Here is a 16881-nt window from a genome sequence, read left to right on the forward strand (position 1 = left end):
GAGTACTGACACACTGAAAACAGTATTATAGATACTTAATTGATATTGAAACCGGTATTTGCAGCACCATTACGTCATAAAAATATAGACCATTAGAAAACTTAGCCTCCCATCGACAGGGTTATTCATATGTTTTAACGTTTCATGGAGATAATTTTTTCACTCCTTAATCAATCTGCAATCTAATTTACTTAAAAGCAATCCCAGTTCAATCTTTCAAAAGTTTTAAAGTAGTGATGAACGAAAAAAATCATGCCAGATGAAGTTCTGTTAAAGAAATACGACATCACAAATTGGTTGGATCCTAAGGACTTCGATAAGCTTTTGTACCCATCGATGTATATGTTGGTCCAGGATTATTTGTAGACATTTCAAAGAAAAACATTAAGGAAATAATTCATTGAATCACCTCACCAGGCCTGGGACAAATCAAAGGCATAAAAAGTGGTAGAAGATAACAAGAATTGAGAAGTACTGGCTTCAAATGTTCAAAGTATGTACATATGTATATTTATAAGCCTTGCATTGAAATTTATACTTTATAGCGTTGTGTAAAATATGACTTGACCTAAACGACTGCAAGATTTCACTTATTCTTACTTACCGATTAAATAAAATTCCTTTCAATTTTGCCGTTTCAAATTTATTCACCAAATGTTATTTTTTTACTTTTGAGGGTTCTATAGCTAATGATGTAAATTGTGTATATTTTTTAGTTTGCACGCTCTTTTGGAATTTGTAATCTGAAGAATGAATTTTGTCAGCTGCTGTAATTATTATTTAACTCCTAAATAGTGAACTTTTTTTTCCCACTACATTCCTAATTTATTCAAAACCTAAATAAACATTCATGTATGAGTAACCTTGAGGATTTGTTGTGGAGTTAAAATTGTAAGTTCTTGTTACACTTGAATTAAAATTGAGGATCGACATTGGAATAATTCTTTCCAATGACCTTATGTATTTCATCCTCCCCCTTCTCGTCCCTTGTCACAGCTGTTTGTAGTTGATCTAATGAAACGTCATGAAACCCAAACTAATCTCCTTCAAAACATTCTTCAAATAAACAGGGTTACCATCTCGATTTCTCCGGTATTTTTTCTTAATATGCCCAAAATACACATGATTTTTCACTGTCTATAGACACTTAGCCCCCTACGTGCACCTTTCTGTTTTTTACAGCTCTATACATATTGATTTATTTTTCTTTTTTAATATGACGTACACGCTGGATTGCCTTGTTATTTCTTCAATCAAGTATCTACAGAGTCCTACGACACAATCAAAAATGACTCTACGTACAAAGTTAGAGACAAACTTTGCTTTATTATTATAGATTTACTTTATTAGATTGAGATTTTTGCTTTTAATCATTTAAAATACATATCGGTATGATGTGCCTTTTGGTATTCGTAATGAATTGAAATAAATTGCTCATTGAGGAGCCAAGAAAAAAAAACACATATATATTTAACAATGAAATAACTACAATTTGGACCCAAAAACCCCATCAAAATGGAATAGACTGCACCAAAAATGTCCTTAGATGCCTTCAACATAGTTAAAGTCAATTTGTGATAACCATTAGGAGAAGGGATACGTTGGGGAAAAATATTGACGCATGATGGGGACAGTATAATTAATGTATATATGAACTACAGATGGACGGCGCATAAAAAAAGTGGATGATGTAAAGTTGTATAGTGAATAATTATAGAACTACACCTGTTAATTATTATTATTATTTATTTGTTGTTACTATTTTTATTAATCAACACATTTTCCTATAACTAAAGTATACGTAATACTATATTTTTGAACTCTATGTAGTTCAGTTGAAAATAAAAGTGTTTAGTGTAGTTAAAGGTAAGCTTTTCAAGGTCTTCAACAAAGCAATACTTTTTCTCTCTCTCTCTCTTGCTAAGTAAGTCAACATGAACAAACATATATTTTTTTATGTACATATAGATGTATTTATTTAAATGTAGTAATTCGGTCCGGAAATTCTAGACCCCCCAAGAACGTTTTGTGTTACTTCACTTAGGGTGAGTTACCACTCACGTTGAGACTCGGTCTAAGTTCGATCTATAATCTTTGGACCAATTTTCCCCCATACCTTTTTCAATAGTTGTACAAATGATTTAACTACCTATGGTGGCATTCTACATACTCTTACAGTTTTGAAAAACACATGACGTCAGCAACAATTCATCTTTATAATCAGCATAAAGGGGTATTAAATGAGATTTAAATGATTTTTTAATTTTTTATCCAAAAAATTAAATTTTCTGTGAATAGCTATGGATTTTTTCTTTCTTTATTCATATCTTATATGTACAGATATGTACAAAACATACAATATTATAATATGAAATTGCTAGGAGGAATTGCGTTGTATTAACATAAATAAGCATATTAGCCTAAAATTAGACCTCCTAGACAAGTTCTACACCTAAAAACAGTTCACCATTCTGACAATCAAAAAGTCATAAAAAATAATCACACACTAAATTTATAAAACGTAAAAATCAATGGATGAAAGCGTTTATACCTCCGGACAATTGTTTATAAAGTGGTTCTATATTTCGTTTATATTTGACAATATCAAAAGTATGGCCCCAGGAATCACAACCCATTCTTGGTATTTTCAATACAAAAGCCCCATATCTTGCTGCAGAGGACAAAAATATTGCTCTTAAATGTTTTCTCGAAGAATTGATTCTCCACTTAAATGCATTGCCCAATTTTTTGCACTTTTTCGTCTTTGCCTTGTAGACAGACAAGCCGAACAAAATTATAGCCTTTATGCTATTAACTTTTTTCCCTTCCATTTTAACAGAAATAAATTGAATTAAAAAAGATACTAAAGGGCACTTGACAAACGCATGCAAAGTAATACTAAAAACTTTCCAGTCTTTACAGGATCGTAGTAAACAATACAGTCTGGGAAAATCTGGAATTGAGACGTGTTTTTTTTTTGCTTCAACATCTCCACACAATAAATTCCCGATCGTGATAGCCCAAGACTTTTACAGTTTCAATTTTCTGATGAAAATTTGACATATTTTGTACGATATATCAGAGCATGAAGGTGAAATCCTCATCTTTAAGTACCAGGCACTTGGATGTAAGTGATGTCTTACAGATTTTGTAAGGGAACCCGATATTTTTCATCATTTAACAGAGAGTTTGTGGTGGGGTTAAAGTCATGAACAGTAATTATATTATCAGTTCTTGTTTTCATTTCCAAGTACCTAAGATTTTCTATACTCCTGAAGAAATATATTTTGCATGGATTTTGTCTTACAATATCCACTGTTGACATGGAATCCAAGACAGGATTCCTCTGCCATATAATTCGTTGGACAGCTACCCAAGTTTGATATATGGACTCCAACAAACTATTTTATTGGTCAGAGCTGTGTATAATCACGAATTAACAGCTAATTTTTTTTTGTAAAGAACTACGGATTTTTGTAATTTTTTTCCAAAAAATAAAAAACTTTGTTAACAGCTGTGGTCCTGGTATATTTTTTTTGAAAAATAATAGTATTTTGTGAGGAGCTGTGAATTTTCGAAAAAAAAATTATAAATTTTTCCAAACCTCAAAAAAAAAATATATATATATATACCGGGCCGTGCAAAATTATTTACCGATGATGTAAATATACTTTTTAAGAGGTTTTGTGGCAACCAATCTGATTGTTTCGTATTTTTACTGTTAAAATAAACAAAAATCCTTCCTGTGAGAGCGTAACAACTTCCACACGTGAGACCATGTCCAATTAGGAAACAAAGAGGATCGAAATTGCAGCCCTCCTCCGAGCGGGAGTGCCTCATAACAACATTAAGGAACAGGTTTGGGCCTTGTTGAAGACAATTTACAACGTTTCCAAGCGCTTGGAGGCTTGGGGTGATCTCAAGCAGGACCAACAGGTCCATTGCCGACATGGCCAGAAAGATGGGAACGTCGAGATCAACTGTTTCAAGGGTATTGAAAAGGGCTGGAGGAAAGTCCCTGAGGCGTACTGAACGACCTCTGCTAACTGAACGTCAGCAAGAAGTCTGACTTGAGCGTGCCTAGAAATCTTGAATGATATCAAGAGCTCATCTGGACGCAACATCATTTTTTCAGATGAGAAAACTTTTACGGTCGATCCTGTTTTCAACAGGCGAAATGACCGTGTTGTGGGCTTTGGAGATGTGCAAGATAAGCACCGCTATGTGGCAACAACAAAGCACCCTGCTTCAGTGATGATGTTGGGTCTCGTGGCCTCCAACGGGAAGGCCATGAAGCCGGTATGATTCCCCACTGGCTACAGATTAACAGCGGAGGATTATGTGAAGATTCTGGCGTCCAAGGTCCTTCCGTGAATCAAAACCATAGTCGACAACTCTCCATGGGTTTTCAACCAGATGGAGCACCCGCCCACGCTTCCAAAAAATCTCAGGAGTGGCTCAAGGACAACATGAACTTTTGGCCAAGCACTACTGGCCCCCTCAGAGCCCAGATCTGAACCCACTAGACTTCCCTATCTAGGCACACGTGGAGACCAAGGCCTGCAAAAAACGACACAAGAACATAAATGCCTTAAAGGTTGCTGTCAATAAGGCCTAGGCCTCCATGGACGCCGATTACATCCAGCAAGTCTGTGGCAGCTTCAGACGTCGTCTGACATTTGAAATCAATTTTGTTTATACATCCTTATATCAATGCTTTGAGAATCCAAATATATAAACATTTAATACTTTGTGTATATATTTATTTATTTGTACTTTTCTTTCATGTTTAAAGTAAATGTCATAGTTAGAAAGATACGTCATGTTGGATTGGAATGACGTCATACATGTGTCTGCATAACTTTTTAATTTCTCTTTAAATCATACTTACGACTTTGTATAAGAGCAACATTTATATAAATTATCCGAGAAAGTAGCAACTAAAATACCAATGCTAGTCCATTCCAAAAATATCTACAGCGTACGTAAGCAAAAATGCATCTTAGCGGACAGCATTAACAAAAGCATCAAGGGCTCAAACATGATGAAGGTTGATAGCATCTTGAAATTAATTAACTAGTGAAAAAACATATTTTGTTCCTAAGAAATCAAAATGTCCACCTTTAGCCTCAATTGGAGCCTTTACAAGTTGTAGGAAGACCTTTCATACTCTAATAACATACTCATTAGACATAGGCATGCACTCCCATTCAATGGAGACTTTCAGCTCAACAGTATTTCTGTGGGGACAACTTAGGTGTTGTCCTCAATGGCGCCACAAATCCCATAGTCAAGTGAGTTCAGATCTAGTGAGGAAGGAGGCCACAATGTCCAGGCCCAATTTGTCACATTTAGGAGTTTTTGGCCTTGGTCAATCTGGTGGCCTTTACCGTTACTTTTATGAGCTGGGTTTTTCGGTGGACGTAGCTCTTGAGGTTCATGTCTTTCAGGGCATTCTTGATCGTCCCTTGACGGTTTTTTTATTGAGGATTTGCCTCAATACTATTTCCCAAGACACTCATGAACTTCTCTGATCGCTTTATGCTGAGGTCCCCACTCCCAACTCATAGCTCCATCACCCTCAAACGCCGTCTTGATTCTCAAAACAGTGGACCTGTTCACTTCCACAATCTTGACTACCTCTCAAAGAGGAACACCCGCGTGGAGCAAATCAAGCACTCCACGTTTCTTCGAGGAGACACGAAACTGATTTTTTTTTAATTGTGTGACGTAAGAAGGAAGGTTTCAAGATTTATCTTTCAAACAATGCATTAATTATCAGCATCACTTTCCCAGTCCATAGATTAAATCATTAGCGATACTGGTAGGTAAATAAAAATAAACTAGACTTGTATAAGATTAGTGATGAGGAGTTAATTTATGAAAATGACAAAATTAAATTTTAGCTCAAGCTTTCAGGTGCAAAAACATTTTAGCTGCACTCTAGAAAAAAAAACAACGGCCAAAACAATAAAAAAAAAAGAATTTTTAAATGGCTATAGGATTCAAAAACGCCATTTGAAGACTGAACCTTTACAAACATAACCCTTTCATCAAATTGCAACAGAAGATAGAATTGACAGCTCAGGCTAAAAATTGAAGACTCTACTACACACGCTTAAATAAAGAATTGGAATAAATTGAACTTTTGTGTGACCTTTGACTTTATTTTGTGACCTTTGACCTTATTTTGTAACCTTTGACCTGTTTATTGACCTTACAAACGGTACTTTATTAGCTGAAAATATTATATAACTATTGCTTTAAGCATAAAAAAACTTTAATGATCACGATATGCGCGAGTTTCTTCATATTAGTTGGAAAATTGATTAAAAAAATACGTATTCATGGGTGAAAAAGTAGATTGGGGGGGGGGAAGGGCGATGGCCAATTTTTTTTTTTTTTTTTTTTTTTTTTTGTTCAGAGTGCTTAAAAGATGTTTTTTTTTTCATTCGAAAAGTAGGGCTAAAATTGAATTTGATTTTAACTCCCCCCCCCCTTCCCCTGAATAATAAGATATATCTGGCGAGTCAACTAAAAATGACGCTTGAAGTACTTTTTCTCAAAAAAAGTGTGGTATTGGTTTATATTCTTCAACTAATTATCCTCCATTTATTTTAGTGAATTATTTTGATTAGGCCTATAGAAGCCCCGTTATTCCTACTTAAAGATAGTAAAAATTCAAGGTCACAATAAAATTAAGAAAAACATACACATTTCATTTTCTTTTGCCAAAATCATAATTTATTTTTACTTTAATTTACTTTAATTCTTGATAACCTCATTATACTATCTTCACGAGTCAATGCTAGGATTTAATAATGAAGAGAGCGTTTGAGCCGCTAATCTTCAATAAAACACCTAATTTGGATATATTTATTAAAGGAACTCATCTTCTATATATCGTTAGAGGTTGCAATCGATATAAAAGAGTGATAAGCACTTTTGACTATTGTCTACTTCCACTCACAACTTGAAATACAAATAATAAATCAAAAGTCTTGACTGATTTCGTTCCTCGTTTCCCAAGCTAAGCATGCCGAGAGGATATTTTTGCATTCATAATTTCCTTGAAGTCCTCAACTTTGGATCATTAGATTTTTATTTTTGACGGAAGGATTATTTTCTTTCTTTCTTTTCACTCCTGTGCAATATGAATTGCAAATAACTGCCAACATTAAGGTCGGAAAAAATCCGTAAAAATACGGAGAGGAAGAAAATAGATGGTATGTCCACAAATTGACTTTTGAGTTCCTTCATTTCAGTCATTTCAATGAGCGAATGCTGATACTTTTGATCTTATTGTGAAATCCTATTATTAATCATCCCTTTGATGTGAGGCGTTCTTTATCCTAACTGTTTTAAATATGATTTTATTTGATTATTTATAAGTATTTTGAATGTCCAATTGTTTTATTTATTTGATTATAAATATTTGGAATGTCCAGTTACTTTATTTAAATGGAAAAAAAAGTCTGTAACAATGTTATTCAGTTTCTTGTGAGTACACTATACACTTATAGAGGAATTTATCGTAATGCAAGAAGGAGAAACGTAACCCAAAATATTGCATATGGCACCAAATTGGTTAGAGCCGCCCCTGGTATGATTTGTGATGGAAAGTCAATATCAAATATATTTTTTTTAATAATAACAATAATTGATTAATTGCATTCAAATTTCCTTTATTTAAGTATACTTAAATAGGGCTTACATGTGCCAACATACGAGTAGTTATACATGGGTTTCATTTGGCATCTATCTGAAAGCCAATTAATGATCCATCCGTTACTTTTTTATCATTCCATGAAATGACCGGTTTTAATTCTTTATTACTTAAAAAGAAAGAATTTTAAAAAAAAAGAGTAAAGATAATTATGGATTTTGATAGGCATGTTCAGCATATTAAGGCAGTAATAGATGAAAATCTACTACATGCAGCAATGAAATGGTAGGAAAAATTAACCCCCAACATATGAATTTTTATTAAGATACGAGCTAGTCGAGAGTTGGGGAAGGAATTTGAGAGCGACATCATGCTTAATCTTATTGACGTGATTCATTTTGTGAGAAATTTCTTGGAGTTACAAGCTCCGTGCAGGAATAAATTATACTCGTATTTAAGGTATTACTGTATAATTTGATATCCGGAATTATCATTATTTCTACATCAGCTGAAGTAAAAGTTTGAATCCTTAACTTTAAAGTACACAAATAGTGTCAATCAGAGTTTCATATCATTTATCTTGTTAGAATTGCTGAGTATATTAATGTATGAAAGCGAACAAATATTACGTCATAATATACATTTTTGTCAGCTGATATCTTTACTCAATTATTCGCATATCTTGTCGTTTTTCTTTCTACATGAAATAGGGGTATAAGTTTGTTTTAAAAATAAGTACTAATACAATTAGAATAGGTGGTTCAATATTTCATTCCAGAGATGTCCTTATATATAATAGACTGATTGAAAATGTTGGGAAAACACGATTTAATAAAAGATAAAGGAGTATAAAGTTGTAGCCATATTGATCAATTTTATGAAAAATAAGTCAAATTGAGGCCTTTAAATAAAATAACTAATTTAGATTAATAAACAATCATTAACAAATTACAATACACTTTTCCTCTTCAATTATCATTTTTAACAAAAAACATATTACTGTACCAGGTATTCACAGTTTATGCTCTCTATGTATAAGAAAAGATCTAATCTTTTTTAAGCGTTCTTCAAAGTGAAAAAGAGTATACTGTCATTGAATATGTCACATAAAGTGACATCCACCTATGATAGTGCGTAGGTCCAAGGCGGATTAATTACATTCTTTGTTATTTTTACAGTATTTTTTTAGACATTATAAAGTCTGATGATGACCTCTCATAATCCTATTTTCTTCCTTTATTAATATTATAAAGATCTAACATATATATTATCTATCTTTTTTTTTTTACTATTCACTCAGGGAAGTCATACTTGCTACATATAATTGAATTGACAAAATGAAGGACCTCCTCGGAGTTATTAGGCGTAAACAAACAGACAAAAGACATAGAAACTTGGCTTAGTAAATATAGATTAAATAAAAATACAATAATTTGTCTGAACTCCCCATATTATAAAACATCATGTATTTATTTTTTTAATGACCATCGTATCAAATTTATAAAGACTACAGTACATTATTTTGACATAGATTACATGAAAGTAAATCAGTGTACCAATCAATATTATTTAATTAATATTAATTAGTTTAATATTATGAGCATTATCACGACAATCACTAACAAAAAAGTGTATTCTATGTCCCCTGTTGTTTTTTCTATTTTCCCCCCCTTTATCAGTGTTTTGAACACTGATTATTACTTGAATTAGCTATTTTTCAGTTGTGAAGAATTACAAATAAATCCGTGGTTCCCACTGTGAGGGATGTTCTCCCTCTAGGGTTCGCAGGACACAATATAGCGGTTCGCGAGAGGAAGTATAAAAGAAGAATATAATTTAAATTGACATTACTTTGAGGGGTACTAAAACTTATATAATGATGAATGTTGATGTTTTTTATAAGTCTGTTCTGGATCATTTTAGAAAGTATTTCCAGAAGATAGTGCTCCACAAAAACATAGTTAGATACGCCCATTTCATCGTCACAGCTAATCATCTGTCGTGATGAATGATGACCCACTGCTGGCTAAAGCCAGCTTAATATTTACAAATATCATTTGGCTCGTCTTATTTATGTGATAAGGCATTTAACGTATAAATAAAGATCATGGCTTAACGTGAAGGATAATCTGCAAGTTTCTATGTCTAAAATTAAGCCTAGAATATACTTGCTTTGCTCAATACATAGTGCACATCTAGCACATTAATACCTTGATTCGTTTATTAACCTATTTGTACATACACAGTTTGTGTCTAAATCTTGACTTTATTTACTGCAAAAAAGAGAATGGATGGTATAGAAATGATTTCAAGTATCGCTGATTTTATATTTACAATATATATTTCTTGGTGTTTCTTTTTTTTTCTTATATTTTTCAAGGTATGTGGAATTAAAATCTTCATTTTCTATCAATATAGGCAAATAATTTATATTATTTGCCTATGGGTTGAACTTTATAGGTTTACTATGGCCTTTAAGTCGTCTATTTGCATAAAATGCACTCCAAATTATATATTCATCTCTCGCTAAGAGGTGTAAGGGTTGCATAATGCTAGCCACATATTTTAAGGGTAGAGTTCAAAAAGTTTGGGAACCGCTGTAATAAATGAAGAATATTTAGTTGAATGGACTAACTAACTACAGGCTGATTTGGAGTCTTTTTTCTTACTCATTTCGGAGGAAAGTTTGTAAGATACAATAATATTAACAAATTGTTAGATGTATATACCTTCAAGAATACCGAGACAGATTGATGATGAATACACTGGCTATTATTTATGATGATTGATGATTGCATTGAACAAAGTGTGTTTTATGGAACAACTTTTGTGTTTCATTTGGATGCGTCCTGGAGGTAATGTTTTCTGAGGAAAACACAAAATATTTATCCGTTTTGAACTTGCATCCAAATCCGTTTTACCTAATACAATATTCTTTGAACCGTTTTCTAGAATAGAAGAATCAGACAACGCCGTTTACGCGTAATTAACTTGTACAAGCAGTAACTTGTATAAGCAAATTTTAAAAAAATAAAAAGAAGAGTTAATTTTTACACGCCCAATGCGCTCATTTTCCCTTCTCTAAGAATAAGATTCCCATCAAAATTCTTACCAGCTCGGATTAAACATATTTCTTCCTCGTGCGAGCGTAAAACTTTCTGAATCCTAAGAAAATAAATGAATTATCATTTTAAAAACGTTGCCGCGTGGGTGGGGCCTTAGAGACAAGGTATATCAGTTATCAATTTTTTCTTTGACGCCAGGCAGATTTGACGTATGTAAGATCAATTTAATTTAATTTATTGAGTGTGCATTGGTTGGTAATATATGTTAATACCGCAAAGTTTGTCTGGGGAACACTCATTTTTAACAAAGAGAGTGGGTTGCTATAGATCAGGGAGTCCTATTAACAAAGAAAAGGAGAGTACCTATATTTAGTGTTGTAAATATTAAGCATTTTTTAGCGTGTGATTTTTGTTGTTTGTTTGCAACCTGAACAAGGTTTTTTGTTTTTTTTTGAAATTTTCTCAAGCGTTTATCCGTAATGCCGGGTACTAGAATTATATTTCTTAGATTTATAATCATTATATAACAAAATTGGATCTGCTTTTGAATCTTTTTTTCAAGCTAACAGTGTCTCAGTTATATGTAGATTGTCTCAAGATATATTGGTTGAGCAAAGAGTCTTCTTAGATTTATATATCGAAATATGGGAACCCTATTAAAAGTTGAATGATTTGTATAACAAATATTATTGGTATACTTTTTGAGTAATACATTTTCCCACTTCATTATTTATGCACATACTAAAGCCTTGATGAATGGCCTCACAAATTATAATAATAAAAAGTAAAAAAAGCAAGGCAGCATTATGAAATTTCCAATGAATGATTTTTTTCATTTTTTTTTTTTTCATTTTCCTACTCTGCTTTTTACTTGATGTCCTGTCAGCTTTTACTGACAGAGGGGCAAATGGATACTACACAATGTACTACTGACATATGGCTCCCTATAAGAATAGGAACATTTTCGCTCTTTGTTTCTTTATTTTCTTTCTTCTGAGGAAATGCGATATTTTTGTTATAAATGTACTGGGTGTAGCATAGAAAATGCCACATTCAATAAATAATTTTTAATAAGTTGTTTTTAAACAAAATGGTAAATAATTATTAATAATTATGTCTTCTTTGATTGAAAAATAATTGTATTAAAGAGTACATTGTTAAAAACCTTAGTTTTATTACGTAGTACTTTACTCATCCGGGATGGTTTTTATAATATACTTTAAAATAATACAACTCCGTTAATATTTTATGTATTTTCTATAAATTGTAAGATATGATATCAAAATATATTCTTTTTAAATTGAAATTTACTTAAATTTTGTAGTGTATACCTTTAATTAGCAGAAATGAGTGATTAGATAACCACGATAATTTTCAACATTGAAGTAGACGGTTTAATTCAAATTATATTCAAAATTTTAAATATAAGAAAATATTTACAATTTAAGAGTACCATAACATGTGTTATAAACTTCTTTTTTTTTTTGAAAAATGAATCTAATACCAAATACATCAATTTGAAGTTAAATGAAAAAAATAATGACACTCGATAAGAAGAGTTTTCAATGTATCATTTTTTTAAATCTGACGGCGCAGATCTTTAGGTACACACGCTCGTTGCTACATTATTATTCCTTTGATCAAGTAGTCAGACAGTTCTAAGAGGAAGCGTGCACTCAAAATTGAAGAGTCAATAATATATATAACATAAAAATATAGGCCAATACAAAAATAAATTATAATTGACTTTTTACCTACTATGGGTTTTCGATTGGTAATCCGGTATTTCTCATAGTTTGACAACTACGGGAAATTCCCTGGGTATCCCAGATTTAATTATTACATAATATAAGTTTAATTTATTATAAATAATCCACCAAAAATGAGCCTGTTTATCGCTTACTATATAGTTCTTTTTCCTGGTGAATCGAATCGGCCTATGGAATTACAAAAAAGATTCCATCGACTTTTTAAAACAACCCAGGTATTATTAGTGATATTAGCTGTTCTTTTAATCCTTTTTTAGGACAGCGATCCAATCCAGTCCAGCCCCACTTGTCGGTCCTTAAAGTAGGTAAAATTGACCTCTCGTGACGTCATTAAGAGGTATCCCCTTTTTTTAATTATACCAATATATAATAAAATAAACTATTTAACTAAGTGAAAGTATAATATATTCGTTTTATATTACATTATAATAAAAATATGAATATTTTTTGCAAGATATGTGCAATGCTCTTAATACATATCTTATTTGCCTTAATAACCCATGGACATTTTTATGAAATATTTCAAGGACCGACAGTTAAGAACCGGTTCCAAGGTCTGAGAGTCCAAAGGGCTGGTCCTATGGGCCGATAGGACCGCTTTTAAGACTGAACTGCACTGGATCGAATAAATATGAAGCAATGCAGCACTAAACTGATAATGATACAAAATACAAATGAAGAAATTGATAATGTATTTGTAAGATTAGTATTTAAAATGGATTATGTCCTTTTAAAAGATAAAAAGGAATACTAAAATTTTAAGTATTTATTTTTTAGTAAAGGGATATTTAAAAAATGTTTCCGGAAAATGAGAAACTATAGTTCCTACATCTATATACATACCTAATATGTTTTTCTAGACTTCCATCAGTTTCTCTTAGACAACGCGTTCAGACTTTCTTTGTTCATTCTTTCCTTTATCAAAAGATTCATTTCATGTCCTTATTCGATCATTCATTTCATCACCTCTTTTCGTTATAAATAAGGAAACGACGATCATGGGATCACTTTAGCTCAAATATATTTGTCTTATGAAATACTACATATGACATTGCTTTAATCTTTTTCATCGTCAAGTAAGCAACTAGGTAATCCCTTGTATTTATGAAGGTTGCATACTTAGTTTTTGATTCATTCATGATACAGTGCACGGACATCAGCTATTTTTGTGCCTCACGAACGATAGACTGTAGCCTTAACTTTGTGGTGTCTTGCTGGAATAATGGGGTTTTAGTTATGAATTAATAATTATTCAATTCATATATATATTTATCCAGGATCTGTGCCATGGAGGAAGCATCACCTGGATTATTGGAGCAGGATGTATATATGCAATGAGTTGAAAAATAATGTCGCTATTAAAAAATTATGTTGTTTCAGACAAAACGCAACAAAATTGGAATATCTTTTTTATTTTGTTAAATGCCTTCTTCGAAATATTAAATATAATTATATTAGAATAACCCCTGATTCAACTGCTGATGTTTTTGTCACGTCAAGCACTAATCAAAATAATAAGAGATGCTTCCTTTGATATAAACAATACATTACTTTTTTTTTCTTTTCTATAATTAAGTATTTAGCGATTATAAAGCTTTTTAATAGTCGAAAAATGCCTCGAATCTTTGTTCAGATCTGTAATAAATTCAAGTACCCGAAGCGGATTCGAATTTCGGAACGTTTCGAATAATACAAGTTTACTTAAACCGTAACTAGGTACATCGGATACGCGTACAAAATCTGTCCTATTTCAAGCCTTCAAAATATGGACTCAATTCCAATTCGAGTCAGAAGGCTCAAGTCCCCACTTCTGACCCATAGTAGGATGTGGGCCCTTGGGTTTCAAATTTGTCGAAAACGGGTCACAGATTCCAAAAGGCTTTCGCCATAGCTCAAAGACTGCACGCTCGGGAGTTATTCTCTTGAACTTGATGTGTGTACGTTCGCCGCGCCCCGGTGATTCCTAGAGAAATAAATATACTTTATGTATATGGATTTCACCAAAAGATTCCTAGGTGGTTAAATGGAGTAATTGTAATACTATAATGTTTACTTATACTTAATCAGTGCAACTCCATCAAGGCTTGGAACCACGGCTCCTTTAATGTGCTAATTACGATTAGGGGGTACAGACATAGAATAAGTATAAGGGTTTCTCACTCGAAATACCGTTTTCCCAAGATTTATAAGAGTATTAGAAAAAGTGGAAAATCCCGGTCAATTCTGCATTGAATTATCACATAATATAAGCTACATATAATTATATAATTCATTAAACTAAACTTTAAATACATATTGAAGAATATTTTTTATGATTTATACTTTTTAATTGATGCAATGCATGCGACGATAATTCATAATATACCAAAATTAAAAATAAAGCCTACAAATCAATTTAAAAAAATTACATATCCCATATTTGTCAGGTAAATAAAATATAAACCATTACATATTTGCTCATAAATTCATTATTTTTAATATAATACAGGGAGCGGGGATCAAATTATCGCCTACTTTAAACCTTGATAACTTGAAGACGACATTATCAAATAAAAAACCGGTTACCAAATAGGAAAATTATTCTTGTCAGCTGACGATACGTAGTTCAGTTAGCATCATGCCGTCATCATATGAGGAGAAAAAGAGCTATAAGTGGAACGAGGAGCTTTCGAGGTCCGCCGTAGTCATGGCATTGGTTAATAATGGAGGTGAAATCTCCAATTCATCGATTGCTTCAACCTTAGAAGTGAATTTAAGGACTGTTCAGCGTATCCGTAAGAAGCTAGAGGACACCTGGGATGTTGATGCCACCATAAAGAGGGCACCCATGGAGGAGGGCGCCGACAGGAAGGTCAGGGACACCGACTTTGTCGACAAGGCGAAGAAGATGGTTGAGGATGACCCTACCAGGTCCATGAAGGCCATGACAAGGGATCTGGGTTGCCCTGGGTGTGGCAACAGGACTCAGCACCCTGCCATGTGTCCAAAATCTCCATGCAGTAGTTAACCGAGAACTGTTATGACGTCGTAACCAAGGATTTGTGGCCTCCTAACTCTCACAACCTTAATCCTTTGGACTATTTTGTCTGGGGCTATGTTGAGAGACATACCAACAGACATCCCCATAGCACCAAGGCCAGCCTGATGGACTCCATCAAGGAGGTATTCGGCAACATGGACAATGAGATGGTCAGAAGAGCCTGCGGCCGGTTCAGAGGGCCGTTATTGATGCCAACGGTGATTATATCAAATGAATGGCTACTCTATACCTATATCCTCGTCACGGTTTTGATTTTCAATAAAAAAGTTAAAAAATGTATATTTTGTGTTGTTTTTTGTAGAAAAATATTTTGGCGACAATTTGATCCCCGCTCCCTGTATATGTTTTTGAAGCAGTATGAGATTTCAGATGTCTAATATTTTTATATAAAAAGTTGTATATAATGATGCGCTAGTAGACCTTTCGCCCACGAGTCGGGTTGTGTACTTCAAACCAAAAATTTAACTCTTTCATCAACTTTTACTTTTCGTTTTTTTTTTTTTTTTTGTTATGGTTTCGAATTGGGTTACGGAATTCCAACAAACGGAATCTGTGGGCTCTATAAAACAACCTGAGTACTAATAAAGATCACAATGAAATGAAGAATAGGAGAATTGCTAATCTATTATGGGTTAGACTAGATTGAAATTAATTATTTATTCTTCAAATGTATAAAGTAACACTTTTATTGTTACAATGTTTATTACTTACTTACGGCATCCCGTATTTGGAAAATTTGTTTCCCGGGAAATGAGCAACCCACTCTTTTATCAATTTTATCAAATGACTTTCAAAAGATGTTTAATTTTCAAAGTAGAGCGTTTTATATGTCACACCCAGTAAATATGGTCTATATAGAATGTACATACACAAAGTCGTTAGAGGTGAGGAGAATCTTACAACGATTAATAGCATTCTATACAATACGTACATATATATAACTATATACATGGCATAATCTACTCTTAATATCTTAAAGCAGCAGTTACTAAACATGTAATAACAAGGAGAAAAAGAATAAGGAAACTAGAGAAAATGGCCGTTATAAATGATATACATATGAGATGATATATTACACTAAACGAAATCCTAATAAAGTACGTAGAAAATATGAGTTATTAATATTTTTACAATTTATTTCCCCTTTTTCATCAGAGTACCTATCCCTACCTACCAACCAACCAACCTACCAACCTACCAATCGGAAGGGTCCAGAATTCTAAATACTTAATCAAAATAAAGAGGCTTTCTCATTGATTGGACTTTTTGCTTTTCCTTACTCATAGGAAATACTCTCTGCTAGGATTCCTCTCTTGGGATATCGGGGTTATACACCTAGAG

The 16881-nt window shown here is 32.8% G+C and overlaps 1 protein-coding gene across 1 annotated transcript in view; it reads left to right on the forward strand.

Moving 5' to 3' along the window:
* Positions 1-1766: 1766 nt before the first annotated feature.
* Positions 1767-16881, forward strand: part of LOC121118268 (ethanolamine kinase 2) — a 45875-nt gene continuing 30760 nt past the window's right edge. Inside the window, exon 1 of the mRNA XM_040712829.2 lies at positions 1767-1924. The gene's annotated coding sequence lies outside the window, so the exon portion shown is untranslated. The remainder of the gene's footprint in view (positions 1925-16881) is intronic.

The sequence above is a fragment of the Lepeophtheirus salmonis genome, chromosome 5, assembly GCF_016086655.4.
Source record: "Lepeophtheirus salmonis chromosome 5, UVic_Lsal_1.4, whole genome shotgun sequence".
Lineage (NCBI taxonomy): Eukaryota > Metazoa > Arthropoda > Copepoda > Siphonostomatoida > Caligidae > Lepeophtheirus > Lepeophtheirus salmonis.